The sequence below is a fragment of the Dermacentor andersoni genome, chromosome 4 (assembly GCF_023375885.2).
Source record: "Dermacentor andersoni chromosome 4, qqDerAnde1_hic_scaffold, whole genome shotgun sequence".
Classification (NCBI taxonomy): Eukaryota; Metazoa; Arthropoda; class Arachnida; order Ixodida; family Ixodidae; genus Dermacentor; species Dermacentor andersoni.
The window spans coordinates 148,088,763-148,109,090 of NC_092817.1; the positions used below are offsets into that span (position 1 = coordinate 148,088,763).

Below are 20,328 nucleotides of genomic sequence, written 5' to 3' on the forward strand. Positions count from 1 at the left end.
ACGCGCCCCGACGGGCCCGGCGCTGACATGGCTCCTGAGCCATTCGCGCGTCGGAGTCGGCGGAACTCTCGCACCACAATGCATTGCGCGCGAAGAAAAAGGCGCCAACACAACTCCGCAGACGCCTTTTGCGGACGGCGCGCGACTTGGCGAACGATCTGCGCATGCTCTGAAGATAGCAGCCAACGGCGCACGCGCTGAAGTATAGAGGAAATGGAATCTCGGCTGGCGCAGCGCAACTGACATAGCGTGACTGACGGCGAGCGACGCTCGCCCACGCGCCGATAACGTCGGACTATAAACGAGCCTCTAGTCTGTGGGTGATAAGCAGTGCATTTACGATGAACAATAGCGCATTCAGCAAGCAGTTGTTCGACGACTTCAGATAAGAAGGCGCGGCCTCTGTCGCTTAAAAGTTCACGTGGACCTCCATGACGAAGGAGAAAACGGTGAAGTATGAAATTGGCGACCTCTTGCGCTGTAGCATTTGGTAGAGCAGCGGTCTGCGCATAACGGGTTAAGTGGTCTACCGCAACGATTATCCACCTGTTGCCGGTAGGAGTCAACGGAAGTGGCCCGTAGAGATCTATGCCCACGCGATCAAAGGGTCGGGATGGGCATTGCAGAGGCTGGAGTTCACCGGCGGAGTTGTGTGGTGGTGCTTTACGGCGTTGGCACTCACGACAAGAGCGGACGAACGTTCGAACAAAATTGTACATTCCCCGCCAGTAATAGCGGTGTCGAAGTCTTTCGTAGGTTTTGAAGACTCCCGTGTGGCCACACTGAGGGTCGACGTGGAACGAGGAGCCGAGCTCTGATCGCAAGGTTGTCGGAATGACGAGTAACCAGGTGCGTCCCCCTGGGGCATAGTTGCGTCGATATAGTAGCTGGTCTCGAATCGCAAAATGAGGAACTTCGCGCCGAAGCGTACGTGACGCTGGAACTTTCGACGTATCCAAGAGAAGGTCGAGCAGAGATGCAGTCCAGGGATCATTACGCTGTGCAGCAGCGATAGTGTCAAGGTCCAGAGAGGATAATGTACACTCGCAGGCGGAGTCGTCACGGGCCTTCGGGGGAAGCGGCGATCGGGATAGCGCGTCAGCATCGGAGTGCTTTCGCCCGGAACGGTAAACCACGCGGATGTCATATTCTTGGATTCGCAATGCCCAGCGGGCAAGGCGGCCGGATGGATCTTTGAGCGTCGACAGCCAACATAGTGCGTGGTGGTCGGTCACTACGTCAAACAATCGGCCGTATAAATATGGGCGAAACTTGCCAAACGCCCACACAATGGCCAAACACTCCTTTACGCTGTAATTGGTTTCCGCCTTGGTTAACGTGCGACTCGCGTATGCGACGACGTATTCTGTGTGGCCAGGTGGACGCTGTGCCAACACAGAACCAAGGCCTACACCGCTTGCATCGGTATAGATTTCGGTTGGCGCTTGAGGGTCAAAATGGCGAAGAATGGGTGGCGTCGTGAGAAGACGGCGCAAGGTTGCGAATGCGTCGTCACACTCTGGAGACCATGATGAGAGATCTCTAGCGCCACCAAGGATCTGCGTGAGAGGCGATATAATTGACGCAAAGTTTCGAACGAATCGTCGGAAGTAAGAGGAGAGGCCGATAAAACTGCGTAGCTCTTTCATAGTGGTAGGTTTTGAGAACGCAGTAACAGCACGTAGCTACTCAGGATCCGGGCGAATGCCCTCCTTTGACACGACATGGCCTAAAATTGTGAGCTGATGAACAGCAAATCTACACTTCTTTAGGTTAAATTGCAACCCGGCGTTGGTCAAGCAAGTGAGTACGTGCTGGAGACGGAGCAGATGCGTTGCGAAATCAGGGGCGAACACCACAATATCGTCAAGATAGCAAAGACAGATTTTCCATTTGAGGCCACGTAGAACATTATCCATCATCCTTTCGAACGTAGCAGGAGCGTTGCAAAGTCCGAAAGGCATGACGGTGAATTCATACAAGCCGTCTGGTGTAACAAAGGCAGTTTTCGGGCGATCGGCCTCTGCCATCGGAACCTGCCAGTAGCCTGACCGCAAATCCAGCGAAGAAAAGAACTCGGCTCCCTGTAAACAGTCCAGAGCATCATCGATGCGTGGTAATGGGTAGACGTCCTTCAGCGGGATCTTGTTCAAGCGTCGAAAATGAACACAGAAGCGGATGGAACCGTCTTTTTTTGGGACGAGGACGACGGGAGGGGCCCATGGGCTTTGCGAAGGTTGAATGACGCCTCGACGGCGCATGTCATCGACCTGGTCTGCAATGACGCGACGTTCCGTAGCAGACACGCGATATGGTCTTTGTCGCAGCGGTGAGTGAGAGCCAGTGTCGATGTAATGCTCGACCGTCGATGCGCGGCCAAGAGATGGTTGCGCAACGTAGAACGGCGGAAGTGCTGAAGGAGTGCGAGAAGTTGAGATCGCTGCGAATGCGGCAGATCTTCAGCGATGAATGGGCTGAACACACCAGTGCATGTTGAGTCGGGTACGGAGAGGGCACTCAGTTCATGGACGGCAGTAGCAGGCGCTTCGTCGAGGACGGAAACAATTCGTGTTGAATCGACCGACTCGACGTAACCAAGGCATTCGCGGCGGAGCAGTGAGAGCGGCGATGAAAGATGATTGTAAATGGGCATCGTGCTGACACCGGCGGCAAGGTCAAGAGCTGCAAAGGGCAAAGGAAGCGCTTTTCGGGTAACAAAGTGATGAGAGGGCATGAAGAAGACCGTCCCGTCGGATATGATACTACAGAAGACTGGTACGAATGCTGAAGAGCGCGGAGGAATACAGGTGTCTTCTTTCACGACAATTTTAGCGGCAGGATGAGCATCGACGGAGGCCAGGTCACCAAGGTGGAAAAGTTCAATCTCAGCCCGAGCACAATTGATGATGGCATTGTTGCGTGAGAGAAAATCCCATCCTAGAATAACGGCGTGGGAGCACGATGAAAGAACTATGAATTCAATCGTGTACAAAACGTCCTGTATGGTCACACGGGCAGTACAAGCAACGGTAGGGCGAATGGGTTGAGCACTCGCCATTCGGAGCGACAATCCAGACAGAGACGTCGTCACTTTACGAAGCGAACGGCGAAATCTTGCATCCATAACTGAAATAGCGGCACCGGTATCGACGAGGGCGACTGTAGCGACATCTTCTATAAACACATCAATGGCATTAGCAGGTAAAGGAGGAGGGCTTCGGCATGTCGACACTTGCGCAGTTCTTGCCTCAGGAACTGCGTCGTCTAGTTTCCCTCTTCGTTAGAGACGGGCCGTCGACGCATAGGGGAAAGCGATCGGCGACGTGGGGAGGGTGACCGGAGGCGTTTGAGGCGAGGACGGCGATCAGTCTAGGAGCGAGCTGGTGATGGGTCGAAGGATCCGTAAGGCGCAGGTGGATCAGGCGGCACATAGAGCGCGCGGCGATCGCCATCGAACGCCTGCGATCGGCGGCGGCAGAACCTTGCGACATGACCGGGATACCTACAGGCGAAGCATATAGGGCGATTGTCCGGCGTACGCCACGGGTTAGTGACGGCAGTGGTGGTCCAGGGGGCGGGAGGGGGAGGGCGGTGCACAGGCTGCTGGAAGCGACGCACGGGCACAGTGCTAGGGGCCATTGCAGCAACCGACATCTTGCTGGTGAACAGCCGGCAACGCTTCCGCGACCTCTTCATGGATCACGTTACGGAGATGACACGGCAAAGTGCTCGCAGACTCCTGAGTAACGGACACCAGAGATAGCTGTCGTGCAACTTCTTTGCGGACGAAATCCTTGATTTGGGTTATCAGGGAGGCTTGTTCTGGGCCGGTGGTCAGGCTGCAGAGTGACGTCGCATTTGGTGTGGGATGTCGCCTTGTCAGAGCTCGCTGCTTACGCAACTCATCATAGCTCTGGCACAAGCTGATGACGTCGCCAACAGTGCGTGGGTCCTTGGCCAGAAGCATCTGGAACGCGTCATCATCGATTCCCTTCATGACGTGCTTGATCTTTTCCGCTTCCGTCATGGCAGCGTTCACGCGCCTGCACAAATCTAGAACGTCTTCTATATAGCTGGTAAATGTCTCACCCGTGTCCTGTGCGCGTGTACGCAAGCGCTGCTCGGCTCGGAGTTTCCTGACGGCGGGTCGGTCAAACACTTCGGTAATCGAAGTCTTGAATACCGACCACGTTCGGATATCCCTCTCATGATTTCTGAACCAGAGACTGGCCACGCCCGCGAGATAGAATGATACGTAAGCCAGTTTATCTGAGTCATTCCATTTGTTATGAACGCTCACCCCGCTCGTAGGACGACAGCCACTCTTCAACGTCGTTGTCGTCGTTTCCGCTGAAGATGGGAGGCTCGCGTCGGTGAACGGTACTAGGGCAAGGGACGGGTGGCGGTGGAAGAGTCTGCTGGTCGGCGTCCGGCATGGCAGAGGGTAGCGTCCGAGAACGGAGTTCCAGGATGGTAGAGTGGAACGTTACCCAGCACGGCTCTACCACTTGTAAAGGAGATTTATTATGCGAAGCATATTACTAGAGCTCAACCCAGCTCCTCAGGCGCGGCGGTGTCGCCTTCAATACCACGTGACACCGTGACGTCACGACAGAGGAGAAACGGGGCTCCAACTCGCGCCGTCGCTCGCGGCGTCGCCTTCAAGGCTGACCACGTGACACCATGACGTCACGACAGAGGAGAAACGGGGCTCCAACTCGCGCCGTCGCTCGCGGCGTCGCGGCGGTATTGGCGGCGAGGAGTTACGGAGTCGCCATCTATCGGAAGCGCCTCGCTGGCGTATTATGAGGGATCACGTGGCGCGCTCCTCATAGGTTTTGCTGTCAGCGCTAAGAAAATACCACGCGCGAGCTCTCCCGGACATTTCTGTAAGTACTTTCGAAACGAGAGAAGTTTACTACTGTCTAAATAATAATCTTGGACAAACTGAAAGCACACAATCGCTTACAGACGCTATCTCTTTACCGAATACGTACAGTGAACGCCACTGCGCGCGGTCGCCGCGATGGAGTCTCCCGAACCGGCTTCTTGCGTGAAAAGTAGGTAAACGCTGAGAGCAAACTATGTGAAATATGTTCTTATAGTGTTTGTATAACTAAAAGGAGTGTAATAGAACGAAGCCTCAATGCAGCGATCGCGCAGATTCGCAGCGACCGACTGCGCGTCTGCATGCTTGTCCGCGCACTGTTTCGTTTTCATCGCGCGCGCGTTTTCGCACCGTGCCATGAGCTTTAGGCCGCAGAATATGAGCATTTGACAGTATACAAGCAACCATTGTTGCGTGGGCGCTATGACAGCTGTTCAAAAATAATTTCATTGTAGAGACTTCGACGCCTACGGTGACTGTGATGTGCCGTCGCGACGATTCAATCTTTTTTTTTTTCTTCTAAATTCTTTGACCTTTCAATACTATTTCTCGAGTTGCGTCGCATTGTATGTTTATCGGTGTTCTCAGCGTGCAATTTCCCGCTGCTCCTCTTTTTGTAATTTAGCGCATTAATTCATAACACAAACATGACCATATGCCATGCTTTCTTTAAATGTGCTTCTTACCGCTGCCTTTCCACTCCACTGAACTTGCCAGTATCTATAGCATCGACAAGTTCATAGACCAAACCGTCACGACATTAGTCGGGCAGCGGACTCGGGCGAGCGTCTCAATGCGCGTTTTCAGAACATCGCAGACCGGGCGCCGTAGCAGAAATCTTCCTCGCGTCTGTGCTTGCTGCATACCCTAGTTGTAGTCGATGACTGTTTGCCGGTTTTATGTTTCGCGAGCCAAGCATTACGCAGCTTCTTGTCCTGGGGCTACGTGTGAATAAGGCTGACACCGGCCTCCGTTACGTGCGTCCGGCCCTGCGGCACCGAGCAGTAGCCTACCATGTTGCGCGCCTTCAAAGGCAGCCACTACCTATTGTAGTGCTTTCAAGCGTTGTAAAGGAGACACTCGAAGCGGGAAAATTTCGCCACTAAATGAGGACCGCAGCGTACGAGGGAATTTAAACTCGTTTTCAGCTCGCTGCGCACCCGAAGCAGCCGACACGGCCGCTATGTCCACGTGATCCCTCCTAGCACGTCACGCCGACAGTGGCGCCAGCTTTTCCAGTGGAGGAGCTCGAGGCCAATATAAGCAGCTGCGCTTGTTTCTAGGTGGCTTGGGCTCAACTCTTGCAAGATGGGCTGGGTGGGAATCGAACCGGGGTCTCCGGAGTGTGAGACGGAGACGCTACCACTGAGCCACGAGTACGATGCTTCTAGTGTCTCTAGGGAAGCGCCTCTAGTGAATGCGGTGTTGCCTTAGAAACGAGCTGTTTCTAAGGCTCAGGCGTGCGTCGCTTGCTCAGGCACACATTTCGTTGCCGCGCCGAACGCTGCGTTGCTCGACGCTCACCGCGTCCAATGCGGGGCGCGTAGTCGCTGCGCCGTAGCCCATTGTCTTACACCCCTTGGCGGGTCGACGGGAACGCTGTCGCGTTCCACTCTTGAAGGCGAAGCAGAGTAACGCATGAGTTGTTTCTTCGTCTAGCCGAACCAAATATAGCCAAGCAACAGCAGTTCACCAGGCTAAACAGTGGTTCAACAACTAAAATAAAGGCTAGTATGCTTCGCATCCTGGGCTTAACCTTAGCTAAGCCACAGCCATATTTTAGGGTTCGTAGCGACCGCCGGTTCTACGATGCACCGAGCAGCTCCCGAGCTCGAGCTTCTGCAGCGCGCTTGATGCTGCCGATGCTGCTGACCCAGTTCGCACGTTCGTTATCTTCCTTACAATATTTCTATATTCTTTTACTTTTTTGCACTCGAGACTTGTCTATCTACCTCGTATCGCTACTGATGCCTGTTACAGATCCTGTCGCATCCACCAATACTCTAAACGTCTCTTGCTTATCTCGACTGCTGACCGGTTGATGGTTCCGTCCAATTTAAATCCAAGTGCTTCTGGAAGGTGTACGTTACCTCCGGGCCTCACAGAGTGAATGCCTTGGCATTCCATTAGGAAGTTCTAAGTGGTCTCCGGATGTTTCCTGCAGCGTGCGCATGTCTCATCTTGTCGCGAATATTTGCCGCCGTATGTTTTTGTCTTTAGGCAACCAGCTCGAGCCTAAAACAGCACCGCATTGCCTTTTCTGTTATCGTACAGTTTTCCCCTGCTAAATTTTTTCTTCAAACTCTTGTAGATGTCAATGTCCATGGTGTTTTTTGTTTCCAGTCTGCGCCCAATTCTCTGTCTGTTTCTTCCACTTTCTTCATTACGACTACATGTTGGCTATTTACACTTTCAATTACCCTGTGCTTGGTTGCCAACTCTCGTGGCCTCTTTTTCCAATCCGGGTCCACGCTTTTTGGGTACAGACACTTGTGCACTTTAGCCACCCATTTATTTTGATCCAAGTTCCTTCGTCTTCCTTTTAACTAAACTTGCTCTGGGGTTCTCTAGCTTCAAAAGAGGCCCAATCTACGTGACCCTGCGCTATTCGTAACTTTACCGTGGGTTTTCAAGTCTAATACGCCTGCCGATCCTTTAACTTCCAACCTCGAGAAGTTATCAGATTTCAAGCACAGAATGGCATTTACGAATCTTAGCACTGGCATCATTACTCCTTTCCAAATTCCCCGCACCATGTCATATTCATTGTGGGTCCAATGTGCTCTTGTTTCATTATTGCTGCATTCCGCTTTCCCTATATTTTCAGATTATCTTGGTACGCAGGTGAGTCTTTCCATCGTTTAGGTATTTCGCGTGCCGCTATTTCGTGTGCCGCTGAAGCGTGCCGCTTTTTTAAAGCTGCATAAATGTGGAGCATGCTTACCGTTGCAACGGTAGCAGCTGGAGCCCTCTGCCGTGGCGTCTTGCTTCGTGCGGGTTCCTTGTATCATGCCGTGGCAGTCCTTTGTCTCGTCTCGGCCTTGCATGCGGATGTCTCGCTGTTGCTTGGCTGCCGCTTCTGCGGTCGCGGCCATGTCGTACGCAACCTTGAACTGCTTCGTTCGGGAGGCCGCATACGAAACGATCTCGCATCATGATGTCCAACGGGAGCTGCTCGTCGCCAAAACCGCAGTCTTCGGCTAGCTTCCGAAGCGCCGTGACGTAGTCCGTAACCGATTCCTAGGCAGCCTGGTTTCTCTTGTAGCACAAAAACCTTGCGTACAGCTCTGAATGCCTTGGATGCAGGTGCTTGCGAACCACCGTCTTAATTTCGTCGTAGGTTGCTGCTGTCGGTCTTGCTGGCTTCCCCAGAGTTACGATGAGCCCGTACACTTGTTCGCCGCAACAACTCAGCAGGACGGCTCTTCTTTCGCTATGTTGTTCGCCTCGTAGACCATTTCCAGCCTCTCGACGTATTCGTCCCATGACGCGTTCGTGCCGAAACAATACTCGCCGAACCTGGCGACGGCCATGGCCGTCGCTTCCTTGTCGCCAACTGGTCTGGATAAGCCGGACGCCAGGGTGGAATAGAGAACGTTAATGATGCAGTGCCTTGTAGAGGGTGAGGAACATGTGATCTGCCGACTGCTGCTTGCGTGGCTGATAAGCGATACTCATGAGAATGCGGTGTCAGCGTGACACGCGCTATCAGTACACAACAGTCTAAAATAAGGGTTTAATATTGAACTACGCCTTGTTAGTACAAGATGATAGTCGGTATTAGGAGGAAGCCACAGGTGCGTTGTTCTGCGTGCTAGCGTTCCTACGCGTTGGAGAGAACAAGGTTTTAGTTGGTACGCAAAGATAACGGGGCACATTTTATCTGTAGGATGCTTGTGTTATGGTCATGACTAGACCGTCTAGAGCAGAAGGATAAGCCAGCTAAGCGGGTTGGAAAAGGAACTCATGAGCGAGCAGAAGCAGGTGTAGGCGGTATAAGATAGGCTAGCCAACGTAGAAATGAAGCGGATAGCCACCATTCAGCAGTGGTGAATGCTTCAGCGCGAGCACGCCGAACGGGGCTGGCTGCAAAGTGAAAACATTCAAGGAAACTGAAACCACTAAGCTGGATAAGCAGTGACGGACACGTCAGTGATGACGACGAAGGAGGAAGGAGTTACCACTGACGGGCCGGCCGCGAAAGAAGATAAAGCGAAGGGTGAGGATAAGACAAGAGTGGAGCGTACCGCGGCCTCAGGTACTGCTTTTGGCGATGAGATGCAAAGACAACCGGTAATAATAGAAAGAATCGACGCAGGCGAGCGAGTCCAGGTTAGCGCGTTTCCGGGAAAGCCTATTAGGAAAGTGATAGCGAAGTCTAGGGAACACGTGGGGGACAATGTTAGGGGGAAGAGACACCTAGTGGTAATAATGGACGGAGTGATTGATTTACTGCAAGGACGAGGGAGAGGGGCTGCGAAGAAAATAGCCAAAGAGGTTACCGATCTGCGGAATGTTTCAAAGGAGGTGCAAATGGCAATGTGCGAGGGGCCAGAGATAAAAGGCAGGGATACGCACTTGAAAGGGTAGCGCTTGCAGTCATTCACATCAACCGAGTATTGCATCGAAAAGGCTGCGTAGGCACTCTTGTGCATGACGTCATACATATTTACCGATAGCGTAGCAACAACGGCTGGACATCGATTCGCGGCACGGGCCGTAGCTTTCTTAAGCGGGGCCCAGACAATCAGGAAGGAAGATCAAGTATTGAATGTAGCGGTACACAAGCCAGGAGCAGAACGAGACCACCAGGAATTCAAAAGAAACGCACGAAGGATAAGTATACAGATAGTAAAATTTGTGCCATAAACATGCAGGGTGATCGCAGGCAGGAAAAATGGCTGGAAAAACGCAGCTGAACTACGAAGCCATTCGTCGATACGTATTGACCGAAATACATCTACGAGAGTTGGAGCAGCCGATTGTTATTGTCAGTTTTGAATGCGAGGGGTGCAACAGATGGACTGGGTCAAGGAAAGGTGGAGGCTCAGACATGCTAATTAGGCGAGGCGTGAAGTGGCAAAGGGTACTAGTGACACGTAAGGAACATTTACGGATTAGCAGCGCATGGGGACGCCAAAAAGGCGTGGCTTGGAGAAGCTTACCTACGGACAGATAGGGATAGCAGACCTAAAGATACAGAAATAATTTACTGTAATAAAGCCATATTATTGAGTTCAAAAAAGCAGACCAGGTGGTTTTAGTAGGAGACATGAATGCGCACATGGAGGACATAGATGAATATGTGAATTACAACTGTTCTCTAGTGCAGGATCTGTGAGCTGAACAGAACATTATAGCGGTTAACAGGGAGAATAAATGTCATAGCGAGGTGATGTGGCAATGCGGAAACAGGCAGTCATGTCTACGAACGTTTACGAACGACAAGACGAAATGGTTATACACGAACATGGGAAAAATAGCCTGGATAGCGATCATAAACGTCTAACCTTAAAACACAAACAAGAAAAGTCCAGTTGTCGAAACGTTGGCTCCTGCTTTCACCTTGTCCTCGTTTTGCTCATCGTCTTGAATTTCCACCTCCCGCCTTCCCCATGTTCTCCTTGGAAACCTTAAAATTCGGAAGAGATACTAACGCCAATAGCATCAGAATGCTTAAATATGAATGAAAGGCCCAAACCAGGCAGCAGAAAAACATAGAGGGAAATGGAGGCGTTTCTAACAACAGTATACGAATGTAAGGAACTCGTAGACGTTATGCATCTGCGGCGCGCAGGATGCTGCCGGCCTGGCAACACAGCGTAGCGCCGTCTGTCGAGGCGGTGCAGTACCCGCGGCGCTGAACTCACGGACTGCTGGCGTTGAAAAGAGCACAGGCAACCCTGTCTCAGCGCCAGGAGATGACAAGTATGTGGTGCGCTGTATCTGCCTTTTGGACGTCGCTATTGGAAATGACAAATTAACTTCTGCGTACTAGAAGTTACAATTTAGGTGATATTGTGAACAAACGTTAGCAAGTAATCGGAAGCAATCTTTGTCTAAATTGTTTGGGCAGTACACTAGCGTATGTAATTCGGTCCTGTACAAGGAGTTGTGGGCCAGAGACTGCATTTTCTTAAGTTTTGACTGGTTACCCGAATTATCTCGTTTTGTTCTCGCAACGAAGCCCCCATGTTCTCGTTTCGTTCTCGCGCCGTTCTTGTCTTACGTGCCCACATACCGGCTCTGTATTTTGGCTGGAGGTCTCTTGAAGGTCGCCGACAACGGGAGCTACAAGCATTTCAAGCTTAACATTAAATTCTTGGTGTTACGTGCGAGATATACCTATGTCTCGTGCGGTACGGTAAAAAGACGATGTCATTTTAACTCCGGCGAAGATATGTTAAAACATAATAAACATGAGCGATAGTGCAGTTCGTACCACGTACCGCAGTTTGAAAAGAGGACAGCGCCGAAAGAAAGACACGGACGGAGACAGGATGACAAGGACGAGCGCTGAAATTCCAACATGATTATGAATGGTTCACGAAAATATATACTTGCTGTCCGAGCCAGAGGTCAGAGCCAGAGGTCCGAGCCATGCGTAAGTATGACAGCTCTTTGTCTGCAAGCGTGATAGAGGCCATGCTAATATATTCCTCCCCAAGTCTAGACGTCCGTTCCGATTCTACGACTTCCCGTGTCACACTTCTTTTACTCCTCTTGATAACGGAAGTTATCGCGTTTTTGTTGCCGCCTTTTCAAATATGTCCCAACACGCCCAATTCACCACATTAGCACAGTTTCTACGCAAACGTATACTGCTAGAAGAAAAGTACGGGGGAATGTGGGCCGGTCCCGGAGATAGAGGCACTCTGAGCGCGAGCCGTCACGAGGCAACAACACGAGAAAGTTGCGCGTTTTGATCTAGGGACCTTACGCGCGGCGCCTACTAGAAGCCTCGTTCGGTCTGCCCGCCGTGGTTGCTTCGTGACTGTGGTGCTGCAGTGCTAAGCACGAGGTGGAGAGGATCGAATCCCGGCCACGGCACCCGCATTTCGATTGGGGCGACATGCCAAAATGCCCATGTACTTAGATCTAGGTGCACGTTAAAGAACCGCCGGTGGTCCAAATTATTTCAAAATCCGCCACTACCGCGTGCCTCATAAACGAGTCGTGGTATTGGCATGCAAAACCCCGTAATTTAATAAAATTAACGTTAACATCGTTCGTATAACCACGTTTGAGGAATACCTGAGTTCAGTTAGGAATGTGGGGCTCGCTGTCTATTCCAACGATGCAGTGCAACCACAAAAAAGAAATCGCTCTGCACGTAACCTTTCAATACGTTTTGAGCTCAGTCTTGTCGTGTTAAGCGTTACCTCTTCAGGGCAATATTGAGGTGCGACTATTCATCATCATCGGCATTTATTATTCCCTTAAATGCCTCTGCTCTGTGTATTACATAAGGGGGGGGGGGGTAGTACATTTACAGAATACACTAAACTTGGTCAGCAATACAAAGTGGACAAGAACGTGAGGAGTCATTGAATGAATAAAAATCAGTCAAAAAACAAGAGGATTCACATGGTCAAACAAGGATCACTAAGACATACTAGAAAGAGAACATTACACACTATACTCACGGCGGAGCGAAATACAATTCAAGAACGCTTGGTACAGAGAAGCAAAACTGAAGCAAGATATGATTGAAAAGAACAAAAACAAAGGTGAACTGTAGTTAATACAAGGATTACATAGGTTGTGTGGATAATAAATCACTAATTTTTACGTGATCACTTTCGAGGACGTCAGTTCGGGAAGTTTATTCCATTCCGCTATAGCAGTAGGCAAGAACCAGTTGTTGAAGGCGTTACTAGAACCGTGAACACGGTGAATGCTCAATTAACTTAAAAGACGACGAGAAATGCGGATCGGCGGAAGAAGGAGCGTTCCATGTAAATGCGGAAATGTGTATTATAATTTGTGAAATAAACAGAGTAGGGCAACTCGACGTCGGTATGCTAGAGAAGAGAGAGTGAGGAAGTGCTTTATTTCACTGATGCGGTGCTTGTAGTCATATATAGACCATATAAATTGTGCTGGCGCGGTTTTGGACTGCTTCAATAGTGTAAATGAGGTAAATGTGATGGGGGTTCCAAATACACGCAGCATATTCAAGTTTTGTGCGTACATGTGTTTCGTAGGCCAGTTGTTTAACAGAGGGTGCTGACAAAGATATATTTCTTCTGGCGAATCCCAGTGACCTCCACGCGTCTGCTGCAACCTTTATTATGTGTTCTGCCCAGGCTAGTTTAGTAGTAATTAACACGCCAATGTACCGATATTCCTGCACTCGCGATACCGGTGTTGAGTGCTACGGGTATGTATAAGTGGAGTTAAAGCGTTTTCGAGACACGTGCGTAAATTTACATCTCGAAACATGAAGTTTCATCATCCACTTTGAGCACCAGTTTTCAATTGGGTTGAAGTCATTCTGCAGATGTACGTGAGCTTGGTGGTTCTTGATGCGGCGGTTAAGCTCGCAGATATCTGCGAATAGACGGTTTGTAGATGAAATGCCCTTAGGTATGTCGATGATGAATATTAAACGGCACAAGAACGGAGCCTTGAGGGACACCGAATGTTACTTTTGTTGTTGAAGAATGCTGACCTCCTATAACAGTAAACAGCACTTGGTCTCTTAATAAGCAGTTTATCCACGGTAAGGTTAATGGGTCGACACTGAGTGCAGCGTGTTTATTGACAAGTCATTTTTTTTTTTTTTTGTGAGCGACGCGATCAAACCCTTTCGAGAAATTGATGTGGGCGACGTCAGTCTGAAACAAAGAATCTAAGATAGGATTAAGGTCCATAGTAAATTCAGAAAGCTGCGTTTCACAGGATAACCCAGGACGAAAACAATGCTGTTTTGGTTAAAAAAAACCAAGTTATCATCGAGGTGTTGTGCTATGTGTGAACATATGATGTGCTCCAGAAACTTGCAGGATATAATGTTTAGTGAAATAAGCGATAGTTAGAAGTATCACATTGATTTCCGGTCTTGAATTCTGGTACCTTTACAGTGCTCCAGTCCTTTGGAACAGAGGCCTCAGATATAGAATGCGTAAATATTACGTATAGGATTCGTCTAGAAAATAGATTAGTAGCCTTTACAATTTTGGTAGGTATATTATCATCTCCGGGAGCACATAATGGTTTCAGTTTGGTAATTAGATTAAATATACCAATGGAAGTTGGAAGTAACAGTGAGATGAGGCATTTGGGTAATAAATCCCGATCTCGGTACTTTAGGTTCATCATTTGGCCCGCGAGTAAAAACTGACGTGAAATGCCCGTTCATTACACCTGAGCGTTCCCCATGAGGAACATGTGACCCATAATGATTCATTAAAGACATGTTAGAAGAACGACTTTTTGGGTTTAGAATAGCCCAAAACTTTAGGGGGTCAACACGTGCAAGATTGAACATGTCCTTATGAAAAATTTTCTTTTTGGAGCGTTTTACGAGCTTAGTATATTCATGTAGACACGCGAAATATGGTTTCCGTTTATTTATCCAAGGTGACGTTTTGGTAGCGCGGTAAAGAGGATTTTTGTTTCGATAATCTTCTAATCATGTTTACATATCAGGGCTTATTTGAATCACTTCGAATGCGGACAAGGGGTACGTGCTCGTCTGTTAAAGTTAGTATTCTTTGTTTTCTAGAGCAACCAATTTTGGTCAACTGATCTAGTTGGGGCCGACTGAGGAAAATGCTTACAGAATTTTTCAAGTTCTGAATTATAGGCCAGTATATTATCGTTTCGGTAGTCGCGAATGTACATTTTGGATGGTTGGCGCACGAGAACATCAAGTGATATGATGAACAATACAATCCTGTGGTACCTAATACCATTGACACAAGACACTGAATGAAATAGATCTGGCTTAGAAACAAAGACCAGATCCAGTGTGGTATTAGCGCGAGTTGGTGTGTTAACAGACTGGGTAAAATTTAACAGTTGGATGAGACCAAGCAAGTTCTTATACAGCCGTGACGCTGCAGGTTAATTATCCCAGTCAGTAACACGCAGGTTAAAGTGTTGCAAAGAATGTATTCGGCACGAGGAAAGTGAGAAAACAGTACCAGTAACACAGACTGCAGCTCGTCGAGTAAAGAGGAATTGGATTCAAGTGGGCGGTAAATGGCTACTAGTGTAAGTGTGATCGAGTCATCGGACAGTTTAACGCAAATAATTTCGTCGTTACAATCAAACGTGCGTATATAAAAAGGCAAGTTAAATTTTATAGATAGCAAGACACCATCAGATATGCGCCCCCCTCCTGTCAAGCCTGTAAGCGGTAAAACGTGATTCATCGTGCAGAGGTTCATCGTCATCTATTTGCGCATTAAGCCATGATTCGGTTATCACAGCTATATCAGTGCTACTGTCATTGAGGAAGTCTCAAACATCTTTTTTAGGGAGATAGCTCTGGGAAAATTTGTTAGTATGCAAGACATGCTGAAATAACGTAGTGAAGTGACTTGGGGGGGGCGGGGGCGTTGACAAGGAAGGCAGAGAGCGTGCTGAAGCAAGAACATGTAATAGGTATGATTTCAATTCAGTGACTGAGTAAGTGACGCCTTTTTAGATAAACTGCTTGTTATCAATGAGGAGCCTATCAAACCGGATTTTCAAGGGAACCTTTTTCTGTTGAGCTTACAAGTTTGCTTCTCGCCTGCCACAAACGCGCAGAGTAGTCTTCCCGTATTGAAAACGATAAACCCTTAAGTTCCGATACTGCAGCAAGGATTTTCTATTTATCTTTAAAATGCACAAGCTTAACAATTATGGAATGATTTTTACCGCTGTAGAAGCTGCCAACCATATGCGCTCTTTCAATAGTGTTGCGTTGGAGTGGAACATCAAGCTTTTCCTTGCAAAAAGAAAGTATGTGCGACTTGGACTGAGCCCGCGTTTCACCTCTCGCGTCTTGTACCCCAAAACACAGCAGGTTGCATCGATGGAGACGGTTCTCGTTGTCGTCACATTTTTCCGTTAGTGCTTTAATTTCACATAAATGTTTGGAAATGTCGTCATTAGGTTCAGTATGAGAAGCAGATTCTCGCTCTCTATTAGCCAGCGTGTCAACGCGGCTGGAAGGGCGGCCAACAAGATTCTCTATGTTACACTGAGCTGAACGAATGAGACTGAGCTCTGTCAAAGCAGTATTTTGGCTTGTTTCCAGACGTGACAATGTATTGGCAATAGAGTCAAGAGTCAGTCCGCGGTTAAGTTCAATGTCTCCCGATAGCATCAACAGGAGTGAGGTAACATAAGCATTCATACAAAACGCACACACCGTTTGATACAGAAACCGACGCCATGAATCAAGAAGTTTAGGGGGGCACGACACCGCAACTCCAGTAGGTTCTCTAGAACGGTATCTACAGGTGTGCGGTAAATAACGAACCTGCGTTAGAAAGAGTGCATTCATGACCATGGGGCCAGCATGTGTTCCTAAGCCTTTAGATCTGTATATAGAAATAATAAATAAAGAACGTAGGGGAAGCGATTGTCGCTCAGCAAGGGCGAAACCGCATCCGCCAGCTGGTACGTAGTACGCCTGTACACGCAGGCTGGCACACAGCGAAAAGCCAGAGCGACGCACTTCGGCGTCGACGGTTACCGCGAAGCGTTTCCCGCCGGAAATTATCAAAGATAAGGGTTGATTTTCAAAGCAAAATGCATTTTGCACTGTGTCTTTGAAAAGGCAATTTATACCGCGATCCAGGACATCAGCAGACACTTACTTTTTAAAGCGTAAGCGTTCTTTGGCGAACTCCCTACCACTGTCACGCGAAAAGTGTAATGCCTTGTACGTCATTTTTTTTTATACTCTCCGACCCAGACGGACTATAACATGAGTGGGAGAGGACGAATTTGAACATAATACACAGTAAAAATGCAAAGTTTGGCAAATATTCAACTGAACATAAATGTACGCACGGACGTTGGTGAGTACACTCTTTTGGCAGAAGGCTAAACAACGGAACATCACAAAGGCTAAAAAACGTCAGTTCCCACAGGCAATACAGTCCTACTGCTCGGTCTCAGTAGCAAACACAATATATTCAATATTATGAAGGTATTCGGTAAATGTGGAAGATGAAACAGTGGAGTCTGGGGGACTTTTAAAATCTTTGCAAGTGCGAGGAAAATATTTGAACACAAACCAGTAATTTCATAAAAGCGGTAATGGAATAAATTTACTGTGGCGATGCCTGGATGTTTCGATAGTTTTGATTCTGAAATACTCTGATTTGTTTATCTTAATGTAGTTGTGGATAATAAGGTGAAGAAATTTCAATCTCTATCTGGTTCTTGCTTCAAGGGCTAGTAGTTGAGCTTGTTCGCACAGCTGGGTTGGGGAATAGATGTGGCAGTATTTATTAAATATAAATCTTTAGGCAAGGCATTGAATTTTTTCGTGCGTGAGGCAGTTGATTGCTGTGTAAGTGTTCCATACTGTTCTTGCACACTATTACTGGCCTTACGAGAGATTTGTATGTGAGGCTCTTGACATCGGGAGTAGCAATGTGCATGGTGGGTCTCAGGCACAACAGTGATTTGGAAGCTTTAGAGACTGCCATCTATATGAGTATTCAATCGTAGGTCTGATGTAAACGTTACTCCTATATGTCTATATTGATTCACCCGTTCAAGCGTATGGACATATAACTTGACAATTGTAATTAAGAATATTTGTCTTCCTAGGTTTGGTCATTAACAGACGCGTTTTAAGGTTTCATTCCGTCTTCCATTCCTCACACCATTCATTATTTTTGGAAGGCTGGATTTTAATTCACTATGATCTAGGATTGAATGTGTTTTTTTTTACTGTAGATCACGCAATCATCAGCGAAGAGTCGTAATGGCATAGAAATGATTTTTAGTATATAATTCATGAAGACAAAAAATTAAAGCGGACCTAGAACACTGCCTTGTGGTATCCCAGAGACGACGGGTAGAGTGCTAGGATGGTAACCGCAAAAATCTACCTATTATTAACGAGAAGAAATGTACGAGGAGAATCATTTCGTTAGGTTTTGATTTTTGAAAACAGCATTGAACTAATGTAGCAGTTTCGGGTGCGACACCTTATCAAACGCTTTTGCGAAATCCAGGCATATAATGTCGGTTTGACCGCGTGAATTTATTGTTTCAGCAAGATCGTGAACTATTTCTAAAAGTTGGATAACTGTAGAGAATCCCTGTCGAAATCCCTGTCGACGACAGTAAAGAAGGTTATGCTGATCCAGGTAGGGCAGGAGATGATTTGATAGGGTGCGTCCAAGAAATTTGAGTACTGGTGAGGAAAACTGGCCTGTAGTTGTTAACATAAAAGTTTTTTCCCGCTTTTGTGAACAGGTATGACTTTTGCGCGCTTCCAAGCACCAGGTAAACTTCCACTACAAATAGATGACTGAAATATTTCTTACAGATGTTTGGAAACCCGCTCACCGTACCTGTAAGAAAACTCGTTTGGGATGCCATCCCTGCTCGGGCTCTTCTTCATGTCAACATGGAGTAAGAGGTTCGGAACACCTTGTTCATCAATTTCTAAATGGAGATTAGGTGGTCTTAGATTTTCATCAACAAAAGGCGGTAATACCATTGTCATGTGTGAATACAGATGAAAAATAAGAGAAATTTTCCAGAACGTTCTAGGCCATTCTGTTCTTCGCCAGCGAGGTGCATAACACATAGCGGATTAATGTAACGCCAAAATTTACCAGGGGACTCACGAAGAACCTTCGTTGGTGCTACGTTATAAAACCTTTCTTTGGATTCCTTTAGGAGGAGCTCCAATTGCCCGTTCATACGAGCAATGCGAAGTTTATTTCAGGGTCAGGGTTTAGTGAAGCCACCTTCCTTTTACCTCATAGTCTCCATTTGACATGAAGTATATCTCTAGTGATCCAATGACTTCTTTTATTAGTACGTTTAGTTTTTTTCTCGGAATAAACTGGTTAATGCACCGTGCTTTCAGTTCAGAAAAGAAATTCCATAACAAGTATGTACTGGCACCAGAGTCGTAAAGCTACATAACATCAGAGAGCGAATACTGAAAATATTCTATTACCGGCAACGTCATCGGCAGCTCTAAAATTAGGGAAAGTTGTGAGGGAATAGGTACTTGTTATCTCTGGTGATGCGTCTGAGAACAACAAAACCGTCATGTGATCCGATAATCCGCCGAGTATTTCGCAGTTGCGAACGGGTGACTTTAGGCACTCGGATACAAGGATCAAATCGAGAATGGGTGTTGTCTTAGGACATATCCTTGTGTAGTCGAATACAAGCTGAAATAAATTATCACAGAAGGCAAGATCTAGCAACTGTTCGCAACTAGGTACCTCTCGTGCACCAGGCAATTTCGAAGGCGCCAGTCAACCCTAGGCAGACTAATATTCCCAAGCAAGAGAATCTTACTGTCATGAGGTAGATATGCGTCTATAAGATATTGCAACTTTGCCAGTACGTCCACCGGTGATTTTGGGGCACTGTAGGCAGCCCCAATGAAAGCTGTGTGGCCATCTAACTTTGTCTTAACCACAGTTCTTCGATGGCGATTACTTCTGGCAAAGCAGAGAATACTTCGTTATTCTTTTATAATCGCAACGCCCCCACTTTTATCTTCTCGAGCGCTTCTGACTATTTCTAGCTGGGAGGAGTAATTTCGCCATCTAACATATACTTAAGAAGCCACAGTTAAGTGACTACTAACATGTGAGGTTTGTGTTCCAAGACTATGCTCTCTAAGTCAACCAATTTATTTATTACTTACCGCCAACAATTTGTAGGTTTTGACCAGCATTGCTCAGGTAAAGTTTCAGTGTCGCCGGTGTCCCACAGCGCTAGGTGCTGTGACCCCTCTTTTTTCTCTTCTCGATAAACGACATTGTTGACAACATCCCAGTTAAGATTAAACTATACGCAGATGGCTGTGTTTTATACTCCGAGATTAAAAGCACATCTGAGCAGTTACTCTTAAATCAAGCGTGTCAAAGGGTTGCGTCATGGTGTGAAAATTGGCAAATTTCCCTCAATCTTGAAAAAACAGTGGCAATTACAATTACAAAAAACTACCCCTCACTTATCAATACGGCATCAATAACAATTTTCTTACCGAAGTCACAGAGTATAAATGGTTAGGTCTCCTCATAACAAGTAACCTTAGATTGAATAAACACATCGATCAAGTCCCAGCAAACACACAACGCAAACTATTTTTCCTTCGCAGGGCTCTGAAACTGCCCACTCTTACAGCCCGTCTTCTTGCGTATAAATCTGTCATTCTGTCTAGGTTATATTACGCCGTTGTTGTCTGGAATCCATTCACAAAAACAAATATTGACAAGCTGGAAATG

General features: G+C 47.6%; 1 protein-coding gene and 1 pseudogene across 1 annotated transcript in view; one reads left to right on the forward strand and one right to left on the reverse strand.

Moving 5' to 3' along the window:
• LOC129386485 (uncharacterized) overlaps positions 1-8,421 on the reverse strand; it is a 45,988-nt pseudogene extending 37,567 nt beyond the window's left edge.
• The window catches only part of LOC126537892 (uncharacterized), a 121,959-nt gene that overhangs the window by 33,202 nt on the left and 68,429 nt on the right, over positions 1-20,328 (forward strand). The window lies entirely within an intron of this gene.